The following is a 24369-nucleotide window of genomic DNA, read 5'->3' as shown; positions in this document are numbered from 1 at the left end:
TCTGTGACTGTTATCAAACTATGTCCCCTTCCCGTTTGTACACCTGGCAGAAGGCATGGCACAACTCGTAGTAGAAGCCCAGAGAACAGTCTTACCACCCACTGGAATACATATGGGTCTGTGGAATAGGGTCACACTGGCTGCTTCATCCCCCATCACTTGTGAACTTAGCACAGGTCGTTGGCCGTGACAGTCACCTTCTGAGATCAGAACTTGAGAAAAGGCTCCCAAATTATGGAGGGAAACTGTCTTTTCTGGCTCCAATAATGGAGTTTCTTTTGTAATTTTTGGCATGAAAGCAGACTCTTGGCTCCTTTTTATTCGACTTTTCGTGATACCCTTTTCCTGTGTCAGCCTGTTAATTAATATGCCAGATACCCTCTGTTGTTTTCCTCAAGACTTTTTGAAAATTCAGTCACACTGAACAGCACAGCACTGCTTTCATTTTTACACTTTCTCAACCAAGTGCAAATTAAGATGCTGCAACAGGCTTTGAGAAAAATCTCTGCCCCAAGACGCACTCTTGCTTTGTGTTTCTGTTGAGTCACCGTGACCCCCCTAAACTGCATCAGTAATAATGACACCAGGTACCTACTGTTTATTATGTACCAGGTATGGCTCTAGGTACCTCCTTCTAGGGGTTACCTCATTCAGTTCTAACAGAGACCCATTGATACTGGTACTCCTCTCATCCCCATGTCACAGATGGATGAAAGCACACCGTGTTTGAAGAATGGCCCCGAGTGATTCAGCTGAGAAGCTGAGCTGGAAGTAGATTCTAGACTGACGAGCTCCAGAGTCTGTGCTCGCACCCCGTGCACTGCAGCGCGAAAACAAAGTTAGGTGAAAACAGAGTTAAGGCTGTTGATCAGTTCAGTGTGCAAAAAGATCTTTGGAAAATGCGAATGCAAGAAAGCACTCTCATACAAACATGAAATTGAGAAGTCTTACTGAAATAGGAAAAGTCTTCTGAAAATGAATTGTTTATTACGAATAAAGCCACAGCCTTTTCTTTTCAGCCCACTCGGCTGCCTTTGATGCTCCCTAATGAGCTGCCCTCTCCAGAGGTGATTTATAATGAGACAGCGGTGGCTGCACCTCAGGGCTTTTAAAGGTACATGGTACAAACAAAACAAATCAGGAGGTTTACTGCTATTGTTGTCTCTTGTGTGGTCATTACAGCCCCAGAGACTGGACAACCAACTGCTCTCAGTGAACAAATGCTCATAATGTAACTCATTTTGTAGACACTACAGAGAGGCGGTCGGTTCACAAAACATTCGCTGAGTTCCCTCTGCGTGCCGGGCATTGGCCTTTGTGTGGAGGGGATAACAGAGCTCGTATCCCGCTCAGGGGAGGTGGCTGGTAAATAAGTAAAAATGTACCGCATGATCCAGCAATCCCACTCCTGGGCATAGATCCAGAGAAAACTCTAATTTGAAAAGACACATGCACCCCTATGTGCATAGCAGCACTGTTCACAACAGCCAAGACATGGAAGCAACCTAAATGTCCATCGACAGAGGAATGGATAAAGGAGATGTGGCACGTATATACAGTGGAATATTACTCAGCCATAAAAAGAATGAAATAATGCCATTTGCAGCAACATGGATGGACCTAGAGATGATCATACTAAGTGAAATAAGTCAGACAGAGAAGGACAAATATCAAATATCACTGATAGAATAGAAATAGAATAGAAATAGAACTGAAATAGAATCAAATATCACTGATATGTGGAATCTTAAAAAAATGACGCAAATGAGCTTATTTACAAAATTGAAATAGACTCACAGACATAGAAAGCAAACTTATGGTTACCAAAGGGGAAAGGGAGGGGGATAAATTAGGAGTTTGGGATTAACAGATACACGCTACTACATATAAAACAGATAAACAACAAGCACCTACTGTGCAGCACAGGGAACTCTATTCCATACCTTGTAATAACCTATAATGGAAAAGAATATATATATGTGTATAGTGCTGCAGGTGCTGCACACCTGAAACTAACACAACTTTGTAAATCAAGTATAGTTTAATTTTTAAAAAATAAGTAAAAAATAATTGAGCAGAGATGGATTCAGAACTGACTTATGCTTGGAAGAAGACAGAACAGGATGTTGAGAAGAAGGGGGACGGGCTGGGCGAGCTCTTTGAGACGGAGTCATCTCTGCAGAGGTGGCATTTGAGCTGCGAAGAAGGATCCAGCTTGGGGAGATCCAAGAAGAGCTGGCTTTGCAGACGGAAGGAGAAGTGGATGCCAAAGCAGGGCCAGCTCGGTGTACCTTAGAATGGAGAACGTCCAGTGCAGCTGGGGAATAGTGAGATGGGGAGATGAGGTCAGAGCCGGCAGCCACTGGATTAGGTACCTAATCAGCCATGGTGTGTGCAGTAGGATTCTGATTTACTGTGTTTAAATCTCATCTGATTCATGATCTATTTTTAAAATGTCACACTGAACACTAAGGGAAGAACCAATTGGGGCGGGGGCAACAATGGAAATGGAAAGACCGTATTGGAGGCTACTTGAATGGTCCAAGTGGAAAGAGATGAGAACTCGGGCTAAGATGATGGTGATATTGAAGACAAATGGAAGGTCTCGGGATGTCCTTTCTAAGTATAGCCGTCAGAACCTGCTTATAGACAAGGAGCGTGTTTGCACGGGAGAGATGAAAGAGCCTAGACTAGACGGTACAGTCCAGTAGGACTCTCTGAGGTGATGCAAGTGCTCTAAAATCTGAGCCTCCAATATGGCGGCCATTGCCACGTGGGGTTATTGAGCTCTGGAAGGGTGGCTGATATCTCGGAGGAACTGAATTTTTATGTAATCGAATTAATTAAAATTTATATAGCCATATGAGCTGGTGGCTATCAGGTTGGGCGGTACAGTGCTAAGGTTTTGGCTGGGGAAGCTGAGAGGGCTGTCATGCTATTTTCTGAGGTGGTGGTCTGCACGTTCGCCACGTGCTCTGTGTACCCGCACTCCCTCTTCTGCACCCTGAGCTATGCCCCTGGAGTCTTTCCTGTATGGATTGCCTCCAGTGGGCCGCTTTGTCCACTGGATTCTGGTTGGGTCCAGTCAGTGGAGGGCAATGGAAGATCAGATATTGGGTGAAGAGAAAGGTTGGGTTTTGCGTCCCCTACCTCCTTCCCTGATGGGCCACAGTCTCTCAATGGCTGTGTTGCTCTGCCAATGGCATCAGCTCCTGTCAATCAACATTCTGAATAAGGGACAGGGTCAATACAAGTTGTGGGGTTTGTGTTGCAAAGACAAGCATCTGTGTCCATATGCACCGATCGTTGTGTTATTCACACTTCTTCTACAATTAGGTGGAAGTGTCTGATGCACCATTATGTCTTATTGTATAGTTCCTGCCCCCAAATGCATGCATGGAAATACATATTTTATTATAAACGATTCGCTTTTATTTCTCCTTTTATAATTCAGTTAAGACATTATATTGATTTTTTGAAGCATGTGTGCTGGTAGATTATATTCACTATGGTTCTTATTTTGGGATAATAATAAATAAAATATTCCATTTGTTATATAAAAGGAGCTCAAATAGGGCTGAAAACAATGGCGTTGGCACGTGTTTTCCGTGAGGGCACGGGTAGTAAATATTTTCAGGTTTGCAGGCCATACGGTCTGTGTTACAGCAAGGCAGCCCCACTCTTGTAGCTCAGAAGCAGCCATAACACAGAAGCACATGGGTGTGGCTGAGTTCCAGCAGAACTATTTCTGGGTGCTGAAATTTGAATTTTATGTAATGTACATGTGTCACCAAAAAAAGTATGCTTCTCTTGATTTTCTTCCAAATGTAAAAACTATTTTTTTCTCCCAAATATAAAAACTACTCTTAGCTGCAGGCTGTACAAAAACTACAGCTCGCAGGCCATAATTTGCCCATCCCTGGTCTAAGGTAGACATAGCCTCTTCTTATCTTTGTCTCAGTTTCTCCTTCTGGAGGTTGAGAACATCCCTCCCATGGGGTCCAGTCATGCTATAAAGCTTGACCTCCTTGCCTGAAGACTTCCCTAAAACTAGAAACAAATTTAAAAGGTAACATTAGCACGAGAAACGTGTATTTTCTGCAGTACAGAGGGATGCATTTCCCATCGTATTCCCCTCTGTGGAGAGTTTCCACAAGATTCAGGCTAGCCAGAGCAGAGAGTCTGAGCCTTGATCAACATCTCAGCTTTGACAACTCAGCCCCGTGCTTGTGAATCCCCCTCTTGACCAAACCCTTCTTGACACTTACAGTCAAATGAATGTCTCACATCTTTTCAGAGTCCTGGGAGGTGCCCCACCCTCAGGACGTTTATTCTTCTTAAATCTGCCTCAGTATCCCTCGTGCTGTTTGGTTAACATCATCATCTTCCTCTTTGGTGATATCCACTGGATGATATAAAAATTTGTTGGCGGTACACCTTCCATTAACCTTTCAATTAACCTCATTATCAAAGAGTTGAAGGTGGTACAGGAAGGAGAGAGGTGGTAACGGATTTATGAGCGTGCTTGCCACCGAATCTCAGAGCCGACAATTCCTTGCCTCTTGAATTATTTCTCAAAGCCTGGCTGTCTCCAAGACCTCTGAAATCTTGGTAGCAATTACCAGAAGGTGAAAACACCACTCAGAAAATGGGATTGCATGGACGATCCACAGGCTTTTCAGCCAACTTCCAAGCCACTGTTGTCTCTCCTCTCTGTGAAATTTATCTTTCTCACAAGAGAGACCACCTAAACCCAACTCAAAATTTTGGGAGATCTCAGGATCCACGTAATTTTGAGAGAACATCCAGTTCCACCTGGCTTATATGTCAGGGTCAGAGTTTGGCATTACATAGCATGTGGTCAAGGTCATGGTCCGTAAAATCCAACTTCATCAGAAAAGCCTTCCCTGACCACCCTGTCTAATGAGCATGTTCAATCACTCTGACCCCCTCATCTTCATTTTCTTTCTCGTCATGGTATTTCTTGATACCTAACATACCATAGATGGATTTTGTTTTGAGTTTGTTTGTTTGTTTCGTTTTGATTTTGATTTGAGTCTGCTTCCCGGAAATTCTCTCATCCGTATTCTCATCCAGGAACCAGATTCATCCTCAGGCTGATTCCCTCTTGGTAGCAAAATGCTGAAGACTATACAGATTGCACATCTTCATTTTTCCAAACCCAGGGGGAAGAGAAATGGTTCCTCAAAGAACTATCTGTGGCTGTAATGGGAGAGGAAAGAACTGGATGCTGGAAGGGGCACAGATGGGTTCCACTGTGCCTCTTTATGTTGCCCAGTAGAGGTGAACTTTCATAGATTTTGCAGATTTGCTCTGCAAAGAAGCCTGCAATCCCATTAGACAAGACTGAGAATTCAGATTTCTGGCCACATAGCTTCTACAAAACCTGGTGACTCCAGTATCCAAAAGTATTGTCAGGACATGAGTGAAGCATTTGTTGTCTTTTTAGTAAGAACTCAAGACTTTAAAATGCAGATGCAGTTCTATTTGTAGTTTTCTAAGGAACCTCCATACTGTTCTCCATAGTGGCTGTATCAATTTACATTCCCACCAGCAGTGCAAGAGGGTTCCCTTTTCTCCACACCCTCTCTAGCATTTTGTTTGTAGATTTTTTGATGTTGGCCATTCTGACTGGTGTGAGGTAATACCTCATTGTAGTTTTGATTTGCATTTCTCTAATGATTAATGATGCTGAGCATCCTTTCATGTGTCTGTTGGCCATCTGTGTCTTCTTTGGAGAAATGTCTATTTAGGTCTTCTGCCCATTTTTGGATTGGGATATTTGTTTTTCTGATATTGAGCTGCATGAGCTGCTTGTATATTTTGGAGATTAATCCTTTGTCAGTTGCTTCATTTGCAAATATTTTCTCCCATTCTGAAGGTTGTCTTTTCGTCTTTTTTACGGTTTCCTTTGCTGTGCAAAAGCTTTTAAGTTTCATTAGGTCCCATTTGTTTATTTTTGTTTTTATTTCCATTTCTCTAGGAGGTGCGTCACAAAGGATCTTGCTGTGATTTATATCATAGAGTGTTCTGCCTATGTTTCCTCTAAGGGTTTTATAGTGTCTGGCCTTACATTTAGGTCTTTAATCCATTTTGAGTTTATTTTTGTGTATGGTGTCAGGAAGTGTTCTAATTTCATTCTTTTACATGTAGCTGTCCAGTTTCTTATTGAAGAGGCTGTCTCTTCTCCATCGTATATTCTTTCCTCCTTTATCAAAGATAAGGTGACCATATGTGCGTGGGTTTATCTCTGGGCTTTCTATCCTGTTCCATTGATCTATATTTCTGTTTTTGTGCCAGTACCATACTGTCTTGATTACTGTAGCTTTGTAATATAGTCTGAAGTCAGGGAGCCTGATTCCTCCAGCTCTGTTTTTCTTTCTCAAGATTGCTTTGGCTATTCCGGGTCTTTTGTGTTGCCATACAAATTGTGAAATTTTTTGTTCTAGTTCTGTGAAAAATGCCATTGTTGGTTTGATAGGGATTGCACTGAATCTGTAGATTGCTTTGGGTAGTAGAGTCATTTTCACAATGTTGATTCTTCCAATCTAAGAACATGGTATATCTCTCCATCTATTTGTATCATCTTTAATTTCTTTCATCAGTGTCTTATAGTTTTCTGCATACAGGTCTTTTGTCTCCTTAGGTAGGTTTATTCTTAGGTATTTTATTCTTTTTGAAGAACCTAGGGGTAGGACTGGGATAAAAATGCAGACGTAGAGAATGGACTTGAGGACCTGGGGAGAGGGAAGGGTAAGCTGGGATGAAGTGAGAGTGGCATTGACATATATACACTACCAAATGTAAAATAGATAGCTAGTGGGAAGCAGCTGCATGGCACAGGGAGATCATCTTGGTGCTTTGTGACCACCTAGAGGGATGGGATAAGGAGGGTGGGAGGGAGATGCAAGAGGGAGGGGATATGGGGATATATGTATATGCATAGCTGATTCACTTTGTTATACAGCACAAACTAACACAACATTGTAAAGCAATTATACTCCAATAACAATGTTTAAAATTTTTTTTTAAATGCAGATGCAGATGTCATGTAATAGAACAGCATGTGAAAAACAGCCCCAAATAAGAGAGTCTCCAGGGAACCTTATTTTCTTTCTTTTAGACCATGTTTGTCTTAGATAAGAAGCCATTCAGTATTCACCAGTGTTGGCTGTAAAGCATACGGGAAAGCGGAGAAAACTCATTTCATACAAAACGTGAAAAAATCTAAATACAAACACGTTGGTAATTACGTGGCAGTCATATTGAGAAAAAAATATTAAAATTTTTGAAAATTGTTTTCAAATAGCACATTAAAGTATGTGTTTTCACAAAGTAGTGGTTGTCTCATGTGGGACTGAAATATTTTCCCAGTCTTCTTTAACTCTGGGAAGTTATCAACAAAAAAAAATATTTTCTTGACAGATGCTAAGAAAAGTGGAAATTTCAATAGATGCTGAAATTTGAGTTGGTGTAGAGTTCAAGAAAACTCCTTTTTAAGTAACAATTCCACAACTTCTTTATTCATCTTTGTGTGATGGATGGTAAATGCAGAATTAGAGCTTTACCATGTGGGCAAATAAGAAATAAAAATCTGCCATCTCCGTTTGTATAAACCAGTCTTTTCAGTGTGTGGCTCAGTTATCCCTTAAATGTAGCCTAAGCGAAAGTGATTGATTTATCCTTAAATGCAATTTCTCTTTTGCTTCAGAGAGGAGGTTATGAATGCAAATGCAGAAGACATCACTTCCCTACTCTTACTTTGGTGGAGGAGACTATCTTTCCTCTTTTTCTCCCCTCCTCTTCTCTCTCCCCTATTCCTTTCTCTCCTCCTGTATTAGTCAGGGTTCTCCAGAGAAACAGAATCAATAGCAGATAGATAGGGACATAGATATATCTATCTCTACATCTATATATGTATCTAGACAGAGAGACAGACAGACAGATGAGGAGGGATATATATTATATAATTATCTCTTAGTATTCTCCTTTTCTTAATGTTATGCTATATTATACTATATTAATATTACATTACAAACTAAGAAAAGGAAGAAATTTGTCCCTTTTTTCCCTCCCGGCGATGGGACGTCTCATCTCACCCTGTCCTGCTTTCAGACTGGGATTTGTACCAGCAGCTCCCCCGTTTCTCAGACCTTCAGACCCAGCCTGGACTTACACTGCCAGCTCTCCTGGGCCTTTAGCTTGTGGGATGCCTAAGGATCTTATTACTGAATTTATCAGGTGTCAGTGTGTTATCAGTTGAGACACTTTCAGAATGCAAGAAACAGGGGACCCACTTCAAGCATGCGGACCCAACGAGCAGACTTCTCGTGCCACACCCTAAGGAGTTTAGAGGGGCGGTGTCCGGGGTGGCCGGTCCAGGTGCCAACCCTGTTTCACTGTAATCCTCTCAGTCCTGCTCGGCTGTTGCAGGATCCTGTCCTCCACACTCCCTTCGTGGTTCTCACCAAACCACTGGAGCAAAGGGATCCAGCCACAGAAAGAACAGCTGTCCTGCAACTCTCAAACGGAAGTCCTTCCTCTTGGTCAGCTCATTCCAGGTTAAGCCATCACCTGCCCCTAAACAGTCTCCAGATACTCTGAAAAGTCTAAGGCTGGCTTCCTAAACTCATCATAGCCAAGGGGATAGGATTGATGTGCTCGGTTAAGAAGGCAGGTAGTGTCAGCATTCTCCGAATCCACAGGCTGTAAGTAAGGATGGATATTTGAATAAAACCAGGTTTCTGATAGTAAGGAGGGGAGGAAGAATGGAAGCATGAAATTACACGAAAGTTGCCTAGAAAATCCCTGGCGGAAAAATACAGGACAAATATGATTGCATAGGGTTTTGGGTGAAAGGAGTTAATTACCTTTCCATATCATGTACAAAACGAACCTTAAAACCTCCAACAAAAACAGTGAAACACTTCCTATAGAAAAGGTGATCGGAAATCAAAATAATAGACATGTGAAGAAAGAACCCATCCTTCATTAGCAAAACACACCTGTGTACAGTAGGAAACAAATTACTTCCCACCTTTGGAATATCACCAACGGTACCGTGGTCCTTACTGAAGCAAACATATTGGTCCTGCTGTAGCTCATCGTCCATAGCTGATCTGAAATGCTTGGTGATATTAAAAGCTGAAGATTGAGTGTCAGCCAAGGTTTAAAGCCTTGAAATGTGTTTATTTATAACCTGTGAATTTCCCACTAAAAGGGATTTTAACAAACATGAAACAGAGTAATTGGACAATCTGAAACTCAAGTCCAAACTAATTCTAATCACATTTTCCTAAAGAATCAGCACTCTCCTTCAGAATCCGTTTAATTCTCTGTGGCTCCCCGGTGGTGAGTCTTTGGTTGATTAATTCATCTAAGGCTAGATTGTGTTTGTCTGTTAATTTCTCTGTTTGGAATGTGTTCACAAAGCTTGGTGTTCATCCCCAAGGCCGTAGCAAGTGCATGTGTGTCCATTTTTCTACTAATAGAATGATCGTGTGTGTCAGAGAATATCATGGCTAGATCAGAAAAGATGGAAGAAGTTACTCTTTAAGCTTTTTAAATTGTAAAAACATGAGAAATATTAACAGTAACAGGAAGAAGGGACTTTTTTATGCCTCGTCTAAAAAGGCAGCTGTACCGTAAAGCAGCGGAACGACTGCCCTGCAGCAGAATTCTTCAGAATTACTACCTGAGGGATGTAGTACTTACAGTTCAAAGTGATTTTTTTAACAGAACTTATTTTTCTTAAACGTGTCAGCAACAAACTGTGGGACAGGAAGCATTTAAACTGCTCCTGTGTTCCATGCAGATCTGTTTGCCTGACAATTTTAAAATGGAAATGGAGGCCATCAGGCCTTATGAATTTGTAGTTATATGCAAGTATAATAAGGTAACATATGGAAAAGCAATGGAGTAATTAAGAAAAGGATTTTGCTAAGCATGTTACCAGAGATCTGAGGGTTCTATCCATAAATCTTGCCTTTCTCCACTTTGAAAATATGTGTGACTAGCCAGTTAATTCTTTTAATGGATATAAGCGGGTTAGGTATTACCTACCTCTTACTGTGTATAACAGAGTCATCTTTTAAAAACATAGGAAAAGTTTGAACTGATTTCCGAGATACAAGACAGGTGGCAAAGTTAACCTCCCAGTCTGTGAATCCAGGTAGAGTGATGGAACCCAGGGCCCGTGTCTTTCTAGAAAATTCTGTCCTTAATTTAAAGAAATTCCCTTTGTGGTAATGAAGTTGGGGAATCATAATAAGCATACATTACTGAGAAAAGGGCTCAATCCTGCAAAAGAAAGAGACTGTCTCATTTATTGATTATCTGGGGAGTTATTGTGTTTTGTTACCTGACTCACCAGGTAGGCTCTTTATAGAACTTCTTATTTAAGCTTCACAAAAACACGAGAGGCATCATGGCCATTTTTCAGATGGGAACACTGAGACTCATGGAAAGACAATAAGCTACTGAAAGTCACACAGCTAGAAAGAGTCTGGTACTTGTTAACCAGCAGGGTTTAAGTGTGGAGCTATGCCAGTAAGAATGTGCAGAAGCATCACTTGCCCTCTGAACAGAGATGCAGGACATAAGGCACATCTATGAGCCTAAAGATGAGCAGACGTACAGCATCAGTCCCACACGTGAATGGATGGTAAAGCTGTACTTCACGCAGTGATCCTGTATACATTTACCTTCAAACTGGAAGTCGAAAAAGCAGAGCTATGGTGTGACTAAGTGGTAGATGGATGACGTTAGGAGCTTTCTAAATGACAGGAGAAAATAAACGAGACTCCCAAGAAATAAAACCCATGTCGCTGTCACCTCTTCTCATAGTAACTTTGGCAAGTTTCTGTCTTCCTCTCTCCCTTTTCTTATCTATGAAATACTGCCGCATTGAGCCCATCCATTGAATAGAATTCTTGACATTTTGTTAGATCAGTGGTGATCTGTTTCACAACAGCGAACGAATTTTCCGTGTTGTGATGGAATTTCCTCTACAACACTCCCCTCTAGGGAACTGTATAGGCTCTTACGGATCTTCTCTGGGTATAGAGAATAACGCACTACCTCTTAGGGAAACCCACACCATAGACATAATAGGTAAAGGTAAAGATATGGGTAAAATATGGATATGAATATGAATGATAGAGATAATTTAGCTATAGGTGACATATACATAAAGACAGAGAGAGAGAGAGAGAGAGAGAGATTTGTAATGTTCAACATCTAGTGGATGGCATCTCTGCCATTTCACTACACACTCAGGCCGTCTGTGATACCCGTCTGTCCCGTATCCTTATATCCAACCCAGTACCAAGAACTTCTGATTTTCCCTCCTAATTCCAAACCCATCCTTCTCTTCCATATCCACTGCCACTATCGTAGTGCAAATTATCTTCATTTCCAGTCATAACATATGTTTCATCCACTCTTAATCCCTCTGCATTCTGCTCTCTACATGGCAGACAGTAATCCTTTAGAAATTCAGCTTTGATGATGTTACTACCTTCCGTTTGGAACATGTGAATGACATGACGTTTTGCTCTGGGAAGAGACACCAGAATGCTTAAGATGGCACGTGGAGCCTACTTACTGTCTGTGATCTACCCCTTGCCTACCTCTCCAGCCTCTTCTAGCATCATCGTCCTTTACAAGAGAGCTGAAAAGTGTCGTTTTCCCTGCCTGAGGAGTTGGCAAATCCAGTCTTTCTCCAGTTTAAATATCTCTCAGTTCTTTCAACTGTTATCACTGTCTAACTAAGCCAGGCGTTCCTCCCTAAATACCCTTGGGTTGGTTAGTATCCTTGGACATGACAGTTTCTCTTCTTTTCAGCATTCAATTGTCCATGAGTCTCAGTTTTGATCCCAAGCTGAATTTTTAGTCCTGGAACTGAAAATAGTATTCAGGGCATGAACCGACAAGAAGAGAGTGGAGCTGGGCTTTAACATCTTATTTGGGGCAACATATTCCCCCGAATGCCGGCCAGTTTGCCATGACCCTTCTTGGGAGGCTGCGTGGCATTGTCGACTCCCAATTACATAGATCTCTGCTCTTTTCGCATGCGGGTCCTCAGCTGCATCTTATCGCTGATTGTTCTGGTTCCGTGAGGGTTTGGGGCCAGGAAGCTAATCTCGTTGGATGCAGTCCATTGTCATTCCAGCTCCTTGAAATATTTTAGGATCCTGAATCTGTCATGGAGCATTTTGATGATACATCTCAGCTTGATGTCATGTGTAACTGTAATTAGCATCCTATCAGTGTCCGCATTCAGTTCATTAGGAATTCTGAACAGAACGTGGACGAGGACAGCGCCCTCTGTGGAATTCCAAAGCTTCTGAGATTAACACACATACGTGCCGGCTTTTCTTCCGAACTCATGGGCTACTTTCTTGAACCCCTTTTCTCATTCCTTCTCATCTACCCACCTGTTCTGCTCCAGGGAAGTCCTTAGAGTTCCTTTCTGCCTAATCTAATCCTTTGGTGATGGCATCCTTTCTTGTGATGTTAAATATCATCTAGTCACGGATAATTCCACCATGTATGTCTCTAGCCTGGAATTCTCCCCTGAACTCCAGTTTCCACAGCTACTCTTGGCTGTTCAGTAGGCGTTTCACACTAGCATGTCCTAAACCAAACTTCTGATCTTCACCCTGCAAACGTATTCCTTCTGGAAATGTCCCCATTTCAGTCAATGGTAATTCCATCGTGCCAGTTGCTGAGACCCAAACTACGGAATCCTTCACTCTCAGACCTCACATCCAGTCTCTTGGTTGGTCCCAGCAGTTCTACCTTAACAGTAAATCCAGAACCTGATCATACATCTGGCTAATACTCTGGTACGAGACATCAGCGGACACAGCATCTCTTTCACTTGATGTTCAGTTTATTGTTTGGTTCCTCAAACTGTAAGTCCACGGGGGCAGGAATTTTTGTGTGTTTTCTTACGTGTTTATTCTTAGTATCTGAAACGGTTTGTAGTACACGGTAAGTGTTCAAAAATGTCTCAGATGAATAAATCATAGGCAGCGCCCCCTCATTCAGATTCGTATCACTTCCCACCGTCCACAGTAACACGACGAGATATTCTATCACTGTCTGGCCAATATCCCAGATACAACATGTCTACCATATTCTAAAAATTAATTAAAAAATTTCCCTAAACCTTTTCTTCCCATGTTTTCAGCCTGAAATCTGTTCTCAAACCAATAACCTAAGAGTTGTCCGTGGTACTGACTTTTCGTACCCTACGTGCTAACCAATAACCCTGTTAGTCTTGTCTCCAAAGTATATCCTTGAGTTTGATCTCTTCTGCTATTCCCCGAGTTCAAGACACTTTAATTTCTTGCCCTAACGACATGGTCTCCTGTCCTCTACTTTTGCCACACCCCCACTCCCACCTGACCCATTTTCCCCAATAGCAGCTGGGAGATCTTTTCGAAACACCAGACACCTACCCGTCCTTTCTGCCTAAGATCGTTGCATCCAATTCCATCCACACTTACAGAAAAATTCAAAGTTCTTACTAAGACTCAAAGACCCCTTCATTGTCTGGTCCCAACCTACCTCTTTGACCTCATTTCCTAAAACCAACTCCCTTGCCGGTAAGCTTCACACTCCCATCCTTTGGTGTTCCTGAAACTTCCCCTGACCGCAGGGTGTTTGCACTGGCTGTTCCCCTGCCTGGAGGTCTCTTCCACAAGCATGTCTCACAGCTGACTCATCACTCGTCCTGTCCTTCTGTATAAGTTTTCTTCAGTCAGTGAAGAAATCAGTGTTGTACCACTGCCTTCAAGACATGTTTAGTCCCTCACATGGCTCACCTGCTTTGATTTACCTTTAATCATGGGAACTTATCCTCCTTATTTTTACGTGTCCTTGCGAGTATTTTTCCCCACTAGATTTTAGACTTGAACACAGGGAGCTTGTCCACCTTGATGGAGGCAGTATCCACACAACCTGGAACATGAACTGACACATAGTAGGGGCTCAAAATACTTGCTGGATGATTAAACGATGGTGCATCTAAGATCCAAGCAATTAATAACGGAGGTTATTCAGGCATGACGTGTCCTTATGAAGCCATAGCATCTTCTAGGGAGTGGTAGCTCTTTGTTAGAGTACGCATGATATTTTTAACAACCTTTGCTGCACCTCTGTCTGTGTTGATACCAGGCTTACTGGTCTGCAGTTTTCATAACCGACTTTCTGTCCTGTCCATTTTTGTTCATTGGAAATTATTCTGGGGCCTCTCTGTCTGTATATGGTTCCTCACAGGTTCAGTAAAAACACTACAAAGTCTGTCTGTCCCTCGGAGTGATACACCCGGTTCTGGAGGCTTGCTCTCGCTTAAAAAGGCTCGGTGATGGCTTGCAAATTACTCACCCGACGTGGGTCTAATTCCTTCTTAACCACTCTCACTTCTGCTCTGATGACTTTCTGACAATGGGATCGAAGCAGAAATGGAAATGAGGTGTTTTGGTAGCTGATACCATTTTCCAGAAGCCTTCCTTTTCCTAGATGTTTGTGCCTGGAACCTTCTTTTTGCTCGGGCAGACCCGTTTGCTTTGCCATCCTGTTGCATATTCTGCCTTAAAGGACTTCAAGAGCCTCTGGATTGCAGCCAGATCTGGCCAGAGAGAAGCCTCTGGAAGCCCCAGCAGGAGGCCAGAGGGCAGCAATGGAGGGGGGCGGAGCTTCTTGCCTCCTGGCTCTCTCTCTGCGTGTTCCGCGGGGGGCGGTCCCTCTGCCAAACATCACTGCTCCTCCCATCAGCGTCCCTCCTCCCCCAAGGGTCGGCAACAGCAGGGCAGGTGCTGGCTCCAGGTTACTGATGCTTTCTCTGTGGTCCCTCTGTGTCGCCACCTTCCTAAATTAACCCTTATCCACCTGCTCTCCTGTTTTATGTGGGGACCCTGACTGATGCTCTAGGAATCCTCCCTCAAGGAGATTGGGACTGACATATATGCACCACTATGTATAAAAGAGACAACTAATGACAGCCTACTGTAGAGCACAGGGAACTCTGCTCAATGTTATGTGGCAGCCTGGATGGGAGGGGAGTTCGGGGAAGAATGGATACATGTACACGTATGGCTGAGTCACTTCGCTGCGCACCTGAAACTATCACAACGTTGTTAATCGGCTGTAGTCTAACAGGAAACAAAAAGTTAAACAAAAAGAAAAAAGAGTGGATATATGTATACGTATGACTGATTCACTTTGCTGTACAGCAAGAAGCTAATGCCTTGTAAAGCAACCGTACTCCGATAAAAATTAAATTTTAAAAAAGACCCACTTCTCACCACAGCCCCCCAGCTGTCCCTTCCCTGGCCAAACTTAGACCTTCAGATGTTTTTGGCTTTCCTTCCTCTAGCAATCATTTGCCTTTGTGAAATCAGAATTTCAGTTTTCCCCCTTGGTCAGACCTCATCTAGATTTTCTGTCCGTAGAACTTTTTTTTCTTTTCTCAAAACTTTTAGAAATCCGGTTTCCTTCTGTGACCCTGCTTGGTGACAAGTGACTTTTTCCCACTGACCACTTCCAACTCAGCCAGGTGTCTCGTGGGAACGTTCCAAGTGTAGAGAGTGACTCCGTTCTAGCTCTTATAGGCTGCTTTCTTAGAGTTTTCTGAGCTCTAGCTTCACTTTTCTTTTTTTTCCCAGGATTCCCTTTTACGTGATTTGACCGCCTCTTAACCTCCAGTGAGCTTGGAGTGCCCTGTGTTTCTTTTTCCAATAAGAGCTTCACTGAGCACATCTTAATGGTTCAGTGTGTAAGACTCCTAGTGCTCCTGATGTGCGGGGGCCAGTTAGCAATTAGGGACAGTGAAGGTCAGATTTCACGGGTCCTGCACGAAGCCCAGCTCTGCCCTACATGGTCAGGCTGGGAGTCCTTCTGAAACCAGACTGCAGGTTGGATCATCACCTGCAGAGCATCTCTAACCATGTGTCACCCCAATCCCAATCCTACTTTCATCCCTATGGACGCCACCCACGTTCATGTGTGGAGAGAGAGAGAGCCAGAATTACATTAAGGAGACAAACCCCAGAGGGCTGTAAAGACAGATCTTGGAACAAAAGCTACTGAGATAATTTGGTACCTAATTGTGGTAAAGTAACTGCTGAACTAGTAATTAAATAGGTGACTGGACAGTTTAACAACACCTATTAAACCTCTGTGTTTAACAACAGCAACATGTCACCAGCAACCATAAAAAGAACGTTAAGACTCAACTTTCACAGAGAACCAGAGGGAACATAGGGTGGAGGACCCAGGTGGAGTTCACTCTTTTTTATTTTTTTTATTTTTGGCTGTGTTGGGTCTTCGTTGCAGTGCATAGGCTTCTCATTGTGGTGGCTTCTCTTGTTGCGGAGCACAGGCTCTAGGCGCGCAGGCTTCAGTAGTTGTGGCACGTGGGCTCATAGTTGTGGCTCGCGGGCTCTAGAGCACAGGCTAGGTAGCTGTGGCTCACGGGCTTAGTTGCTTCGCGGCATGTGGGATCTTCCCAGACCAGGGCTCGAACCTGTGCCTCCTGCATTGGCAGGCGGATTCTTAACCACTGCGCCACCAGGGAAGCCCTGCAGTTCACTCTTTAGAGAAGATAATGATGATAGCTTTTGCTCTTGACAGCCATACTACATAGCTGGCTTCTGAGTGTGTTTGTTCAGGAGGTTACACAGGTGACATAAAGAGAGGAAGGGTCGGCCTCCCTCCAATGCATGAGTAAACTGAGGCTCAGAAGAGCATCCCGTACATCCTGAGGACTAACTCTTTGGCTCTCCTCTTACGTAAGCTACTTATCCTTACTTAATTTTCCTTACGAATTTTGACCAAAAGCTACCTACTTCCTTTCCAGCAATTACCTACTTCCCTTATAAGAATGTCATTTAGATGAACATCTAAAATGGAGAATTAATCAATATCGACCTAGAGTCTGCTATTGACCCCGTCCTGGTAGGTAGAGACCACTTACCTAGGACATTCTCATTCCATCGAACATTCTCTGCGCCCGTGTAGCTGGGAGTGCCCCAGAAAGATTGGCTGAATTATGACTGCTCTTTCTTTTCCTGAACTCTAGTTAATAAGTCCATCTAAGTGGCATGGGCTGTTTATCGTGTTTTATTATTCATTTGAGAATTAACTAAGTGGCATTCTGCTCTTTCTGGAGAATGATTTTATTTTGCAGCTGCAAGCAATTTATGATTTCTAAACAGGCAAGGGGTCGTTGATTATTTTCAAGGGAAATAATAGTCAGCAAGCCCTGCTTGTATTTTGATATGTTGGCCAAAGTGGGTTTTGCGACAGAGAGAAAATGGAAGGGAATTAATCAGTGAATCATCCTTTCACGGATGGTTTACAAATGATTTCCATACTGTACCATGAAATCAAATTACATTCCTTTTTCATAAAGAATCCTTTCTGGAGTTTTCCTCATTCGTTCAGTCGTGCATATAGTCTACAAATATGTGCGTCTGTGTGTGTGCACGTGTCTTGAATATATTAGGTATAGTGTAAGGTTTGGTGAATAAAGCAGAGATAAATCCCACTCCCGTGATGTTAGCGGTAAAGATGTAGGAAACAGATAATGAACAGGTAAATAAATAAATAAGTGAACATTGCACGTATCAGACAACATGCTTTAAAATATCAAACAGAATATAGTGATGGAGAATTAAGGATTGGGGAAGGGGGACACTTAGTTTGGAAAATCAGAGAAGGTCAGCCTTAAGGAGGTGGTGTTTAAACTGAGGCTTGCGGGATAGAGACATGTCAGTCCCACACAGTTCAGGAGATGTGGGCGCTGCAGACAGAAGGAACCTTCTACAGGTGGGGTCTAAGGCAAAAAACAGCTCACAGTGGCCAGGGTGGCCCGAGGGCAAAGAGTCAGAGAAAAGTGTCCCAAGATGAGCTTGAAGCGGCATCTGGGTTTTATTCCAAGTGCAGCGGTTAGAATTCGGGGGGTGTCAATTAGAGAAATTTTAAATATATATTTTGTGGATTTTAAATACTTTGTGAGTGGAGATTGTATTGGAGGAGAGCAGCGATGCAGGCAGCAGGAGAATTTGCTGACTACCTTACAGCATCCTGCAGGGAAACAATGGCAGAGGGAGGGGCAGCGGGAAGGGGGCGGAGTCAAGTTCCCTGAGGTTACAGTGAGTCCCCTACCTCCGAACCTTCAAGTTGCGAACTTTTAAAGATGCGAGTGTGCGTGCGCATGTCCGGTCAGGTAAGTTAGTTCACGTGTGTGGCGTACATGGTCGTGTGCTTTCATCCTCTGCAAGTGGTTGTGCTTTTGTGTACTTTACTGTACGGTACTGTTTAGAGTACAGCAGTACAGTACCTTTATTTCGAGCCCAGGGTGTCCAGAAACAAGCGTAAAAGCAGCAGTGATGTAGCTGGTGCTACTGTACTTTTCAAGGTCCTGTACTGTAAGATTAAAATGTTTTATTTATTTTTTGTTTGCTTTTTCTAATGTATTATTTGTGTGAAATGTATTATAAACCTATTACAGTACAGTACTATGTAGCCGATTGTGTTAGTTGGACACCTAGGCTGACTTTGTTGGACTTACGAACAAACTGGACTTAAGAACGCGATCTCGGAACGGAACTCATTCGTATGTAGGGGACTAACTGTATCATAATGAGAGCTGTTGAGCCTTGCTGGTGGATGGTCATGGGGGCATCGAGAGAAAGAAGAGGATCCTGATAAGTCTGTGTCTGATTTCAAATAAATGGAAATAAGGAGGCGTTTGCTACGAACTGGAGAGGTGAAGAAGGGGGTGGCATGATTTCAGGGAGAAATAAAAAAAAATTTAGTTTTCGATATGTAAATTTGGGGGTGCTTGGGAAATAGGAAGAAGAGTTAAGGTTATGTTAAGGTTATGACCTTCATATAAATCAGATGTTCATTGCCAAGAAGAATCTCTAGGCTTGAATTACCAACTAAGCACAGCATTGAAGCTTAAGCTGTGGTATTTCCACTGGTGTTTTTTGTTTTTTTTAAATAGCAGTAATAATAACAACAAGGGAGTCATTTGCTGAATGCCCGCTCTCTGTTAGGTGCACGGTAGGTGCCTTATAGCTGCTGTCATTTCTAAAATTTATATCCTTTCCATGGTGTTGTTGAGTTTCTCTCTACTTCTAGAAGCTCTAAAATCTTTCTGCATTAATATACACTACCATTTTCAAACTAGTAGCACTAATTTTAAAACAAGTTTAAATAGTACCTCTATGAATGTCACGCGTTGCATTTGGAATCGCTAAATTTGCTCAGGGAAAAAAATCCAGGGTAGTCTTTGCTCGGTGCCCTGTGTTGCATCTTTATTTCAGATCTTGAAATATTTGAAGAAGAAGCCTGGGTTAAAGGCTCACCAAGTCCCCCAAAACTACCTGTTTCCAGATTTACCTGTTGTCCATAAGCTGATCCTTAGGACCGCTTGTATTCCTTCCTCTCCCTTGGCCTGTAGGATATGCTGATGGCCACGTCTGCATCCCGCCTGCAGCAGCTGGACGCAGAGAGGGTGGTGGTCTGGACTGATATGCACTCCCCGACCCTGGATTTCTCATTATCACCCTCATTTTTCTCTGTCCCGTGATTTCCTCAAGTCAGCGTGTCCCAAACAGATGATTCATGGAACACTGGTGCCCTGAGTAGTATTGATTTTGTATTTTAAAAAATGCTTTGCCAGGGATGTAAGATGCTGGGCTAACCAAAGTTAGCAGGATTCTCCACAGTCAGACCACCCGGAACTGTAAGTAACGATCCTTCTCTGCATGAGAGGAGTTAAGATTCTCTTCACCGTGGAATCCTATTTGCCAATGGATATATTTCCCAAGTCACAATGACCACCGTCTGTAATTGTTCCATGGGATGCAGTCTGGGATCCCTTAATTGGAAATATATTTCCAATTCCTTTTTTGGAAAGAGATGAAACATAAGTAAACAAACTGAAAATGTAAAGGCGGGTAAATTACCGAAGGCTTGGTAGGCTAACAGTGGTTTTCAGACCTCTTTTCAGCTATGGAACTTCTCTCCTGGGTCTCCCTGAAGAAGTTCTTTGATTTCTTTTTAATCTCTTTATCTGCTCAGGGGACAATATTATCAAACTCTTGATTTTGAGTGGATGTTGTGAAAAGAGACAGGACTGCATCACTTAGATGTGCTTTTTAGCTTTTGGTATCTGAGGTGTTATATAAATCCCAGGCCTTGTTTGTACTGTGGTTATAATAAGCAGTGTAACTTTTCTACCGGGTAACCCTGAGATAACATTGTCGGAGAAAAAGAAATGGCTGAACAGAACCACTTCTACGAGTTAAACCCATTCCCTGACAGCTGGCTCGTGGGTGAGTTGCTGAATTCTGAGATTTGAAGTAGCATTTACAGAAGACCTTATTTTGAGAAGGCAGCACAGAAAATTATAACAAGTGTTATTTAACAGCTCTAATTATGATTTTCCCCCTCTTTCTGCTTGTATCTACAATTTGATCCAAATTAATATTTATTTATACTAATAATAGCCAAGCCAGATGGATTGCTCACCCTGTACCAGGCCGTGCTCACAAGGGCCCTGCATGAACTAACCCACTTAGTCTTCATGATAACCTAGGAGGTGGGCGCTATTATTGTCCTCATTTAATGATGGTGAGACTGAGGTTAAGAGAGGTTAAGAAACTGACCAAATTCTAACTCAGACAGTGCAGCTCCAAAGCTCACACTCCTATCATGCTATCTTTCATCAGCCTTGCAACACATCGCATAACTCTCTGTCCTCAGACATACATTCCTGCCCAGTTCCTTCACCTTGACTTGGTAGCTAACACAGAACCCAATGTTCTTTGGGGGCCCAAATTGGGGGCCCAATTCCTTCACTTTGACTTGGTAACTAACACAGGACTCAATGTTCTTAGGGGGCCCAAATTGGGGGCCCAATTCCTTCACTTTGACTTGGTAACTAACACAGAACTCAATGTTCTTAGGGGGCCCCTACTCTTTGGGGGCCCTTGGCCAAGCCTCAGGAATACAGTGACACTTGGACTCCGTGAAACTCGAATCAAGCTTCCACTTCCCAGATATCAGCGATGCGTGTAGGCGTCCGCTGACGTTGATGAGCAGCTCAGACTTAGAGCAATAGTGCTTTAGTTTCCGGTAATCTCTATGAAGCCATGCTTCCTCCAACTTTCTGGAGCACGTGTGAGTTTCTTGTTCAGATGCCTTTGATCATTTTTGAATTCGATGCAGTATTTAGCAAGCTGTTAACACAAGCTCGCACTGTGCTTCCTATTTGGGGTACAATGCTGAATTGGGCGGGTAAGGTCTCTGCTGTCAGTTAAATTCCTGTCTAAGGAAGAGACCGGCACTGCCCAAGTGATACCAAAATCCGAACAGTTGAGAACAGTTTAGTTCGTGGTGGTCCACGTAGTGTGGGCGTGGGAAGGTGCGGGCTTCTCTATAAGCACAGTTAGCCTGTAAGAGACCTGGATATCAAGAAGGGCTGGCAGTGTGGAGATCCGGGGTCCCAGGGCACCAGACAAAGAGAGCAACAAGTGCTAACAAGAAGTGAGAAGACCCAGGTAGGCGGTGATGCCGGTTGAAAATGGCGGCAGCAGCTGGATCCCGGGTTTCTGGGCCGCTGGGTCGTTCCCGGCTGCAGCTGAGTCAGCCTATGTCGAGTGGTGCCCACAGCTCGCATGTGGAAGGCCCTCACCTGCTGCGTGGCGCTCCCCAGGGTGGAGCGAGCATGCTGGACGTCTTCCTGAAGTCGCGCCACGGAGAGGAGGACAGACCGGAGGCGGTCGACTACCCCCATCTCCGCATCAGGTCCAAGCCCTTTCCCTGGGAAGATGGTAACCATACCCTTGTCCATAACCCTCATGTGAATCTGCTTCCAACTGGCTACGAAGATGAATAAAGAGAACCTGGACCACTACAGTGGGGACCACAGCACTAGTTTGGGCCATTACTCTGCACACATGGACCAGAAAAGTTAGGGGACCTTAAGCTCACCTTCCTGTGTCCGGTGATGACCATTATACTTGATATCTTCCATCCTTTGCTTATGGCAGGAGATGGCTTAAATAAATAACTTACTCATGAGCTAAAAAAAAAAAAAAAAAAAAAAAGACCCAGGTATGCTTGGGACACGAGGTCGGAGTGGGGGACTGTTACAAGATGACATGAGAGAGGTTGGCAGGGCCTTGGAGAAGATGGGGTCTTTTAGGGCATGATCTGGGTTTTGAATTTTATTGTAAGTGCAGAGGTGAAAGGTAGGGAGTTTACACTTTAAAGGATCACCCCAGCCCGTGTGTGAAATCCAGACGGGATGTACTGAGTCAAGGGCACTGCTTCGAGGCTCTGAGCATCCAGTGATGTGGGAGGTGGGCTGCAGTGAGACAGTGCAGATGAAGAACCGGGTGGAAACATTGACGCTTGGAGCTTGCGGGTGGATTCAATATATGGGGATGGAATGAAGAGTAAGAACTTGTCAGTGGAGTAGAATACATTGGGTTTTACTTTTTGGTTCTTCCTCCATCAAAGCAGATGCAGAAGTGAGGGAATCACCGTCAGTGAGGGAAAACAACCCAGATATGAACAGGCTGTGGTAGATTACACTGGGACCCCAGCCCTCCGTCCCGTACTTTATAGCTGCGTCCCTGCATGCTGGTGGGTGGAGTTCACTTCCTTTCCCGTTAACTTTGAACTTAGCCACGCGACTTGCTTTGGCCAAGGCGGTGTTGGCGGAGGTGAGCGGAGCAGGTCCTGGAAATGTGCTTACGTGGCTGGGTTTGCCCTCTTGTGCTTCTGACATCGTTACGAGAAAAACATGCCGTGTAGTCAGGCGGCCCCAGAAGAATGAGAGTGTGGAGCAGGCCTGAACCCCATGTGGAGCCTGGAGCCAAGTTCTGTGGACCTTCTGAGCTCAGCTGACCCGCAGCCTGAAGCAGAGCATCGCCATCCGATCCACGGATCAGGGATGCTGAGAATAAACGCTCCGTATGGTACGCCGCTGGCTAACTGAGGCAGAGCCCTTCAGAGGCACCAGCCCAGCCGTAGGAAGTGTGGCAGACAAGCCTTATGAATATGGATAAGCCCTGCTCTGCCTCTTCATAAGCAAAGCCTTTGGAGCCTGGGAATCTGCTAGGTTTCACAGTAGCTACAGTGTACGTCCTTAAGATAAATGCTGTAGATAGATGATAAGAAAAGAAAAGAGAAAAGAAAAAAGAAAAGAGTTGATAGCTCTCCAGGCCTTTTGGTGCTGTGAAGGTCTTTAACAATGCACTTGCGAACTTACGGTTACCAGAGGGGAAGGTCAGAGGGAGGGATAGACTGGGAGTTTGGGATTGACATATACACACTGCTATGTTTAAAACACACAACCAACAAGGACCTTCTGTATAGCTCGGGGAACACTGCTCAATATTCTGTAATAACCTAAATGGGAAAAGAATTTGAAAAAGAATTGGTACAAGTATATGTATAACTGAATCACTCTGTTGTACACCCAAAACTAACACAGCATTGTTAATCTACTATACTCCAGTATAAAATAAAAATTAAACAAACAACAACAAAAAACAATGCACCCGCTTAAAATATTCTGTTCCCTCCCAGAGACGTCATCATTTGAGACAATAGAATGTGGTGCTTAAAGGGCAGAGCCCGGAAATTAGGCAAGACTGAGAGTGAATTCTGTGTCTGCCACTTACTTGCTCTTGCTGTTGGGTATTTCATTTAATCTCCCTAAACATCAGTTTCCTCATTTGTTAAATGAGGCAATGATACCCACCCACTCAGCTTGCGGAGGAGGGTAGATGTAAGTAAATAATACATAAAAGTCCTAGAACAGTGCCTAATACAACAGAAGTGCTTTGGTTCCCAATCTGAAAAATAAGAAGAATGTCTGTGCTTTGGAAGCAAGTTTGATGATGAGGTAAATTACCATGGACACTTCAGTCTCCTGTATGAGTCTCTTTTCTTTAAACATCTCCCCAAAGGTCTTTATCAACATTTACTGAATAAATGTTAAGAGATAGAGAAGAGTGGGACAATGCCGTGAGCCCTCAGCCCAGCCCCAAGCTCTGTACTGGGATGTGCTCTATACAAGCACCCAGAAGACGATCCAGATACTTATAATACGGGGACCTGAGAAACCAGACTCTGGGAAAAAAAAACCCAGACATTAGCAAGAAGCTTGAATAAATGACACAGCCAAACCCAGGGCTTGCTCCAGTGGGACAGTCCTTTCTAGAATGAGAGTTTGTGCTCTGATCTCAATCATCCACTTTCAAGACTGTGTGGGATAAAGAATGACCCCCGGGATGTCCACATCCTTAACTC

At 43.5% G+C, this 24369-nt stretch overlaps 1 protein-coding gene across 2 annotated transcripts in view; it reads left to right on the top strand.

Annotated features, from left to right (window-relative positions):
- Nucleotides 1–24369, top strand: part of TMEM132D (transmembrane protein 132D) — a 640506-nt gene that overhangs the window by 447232 nt on the left and 168905 nt on the right. The window lies entirely within an intron of this gene.

Source organism: Globicephala melas, chromosome 13 (assembly GCF_963455315.2).
Source record: "Globicephala melas chromosome 13, mGloMel1.2, whole genome shotgun sequence".
Lineage (NCBI taxonomy): Eukaryota > Metazoa > Chordata > Mammalia > Artiodactyla > Delphinidae > Globicephala > Globicephala melas.
Note: the sequence above shows the minus strand (reverse complement) of the source record. Positions and strands in the feature narration are given on the sequence as shown.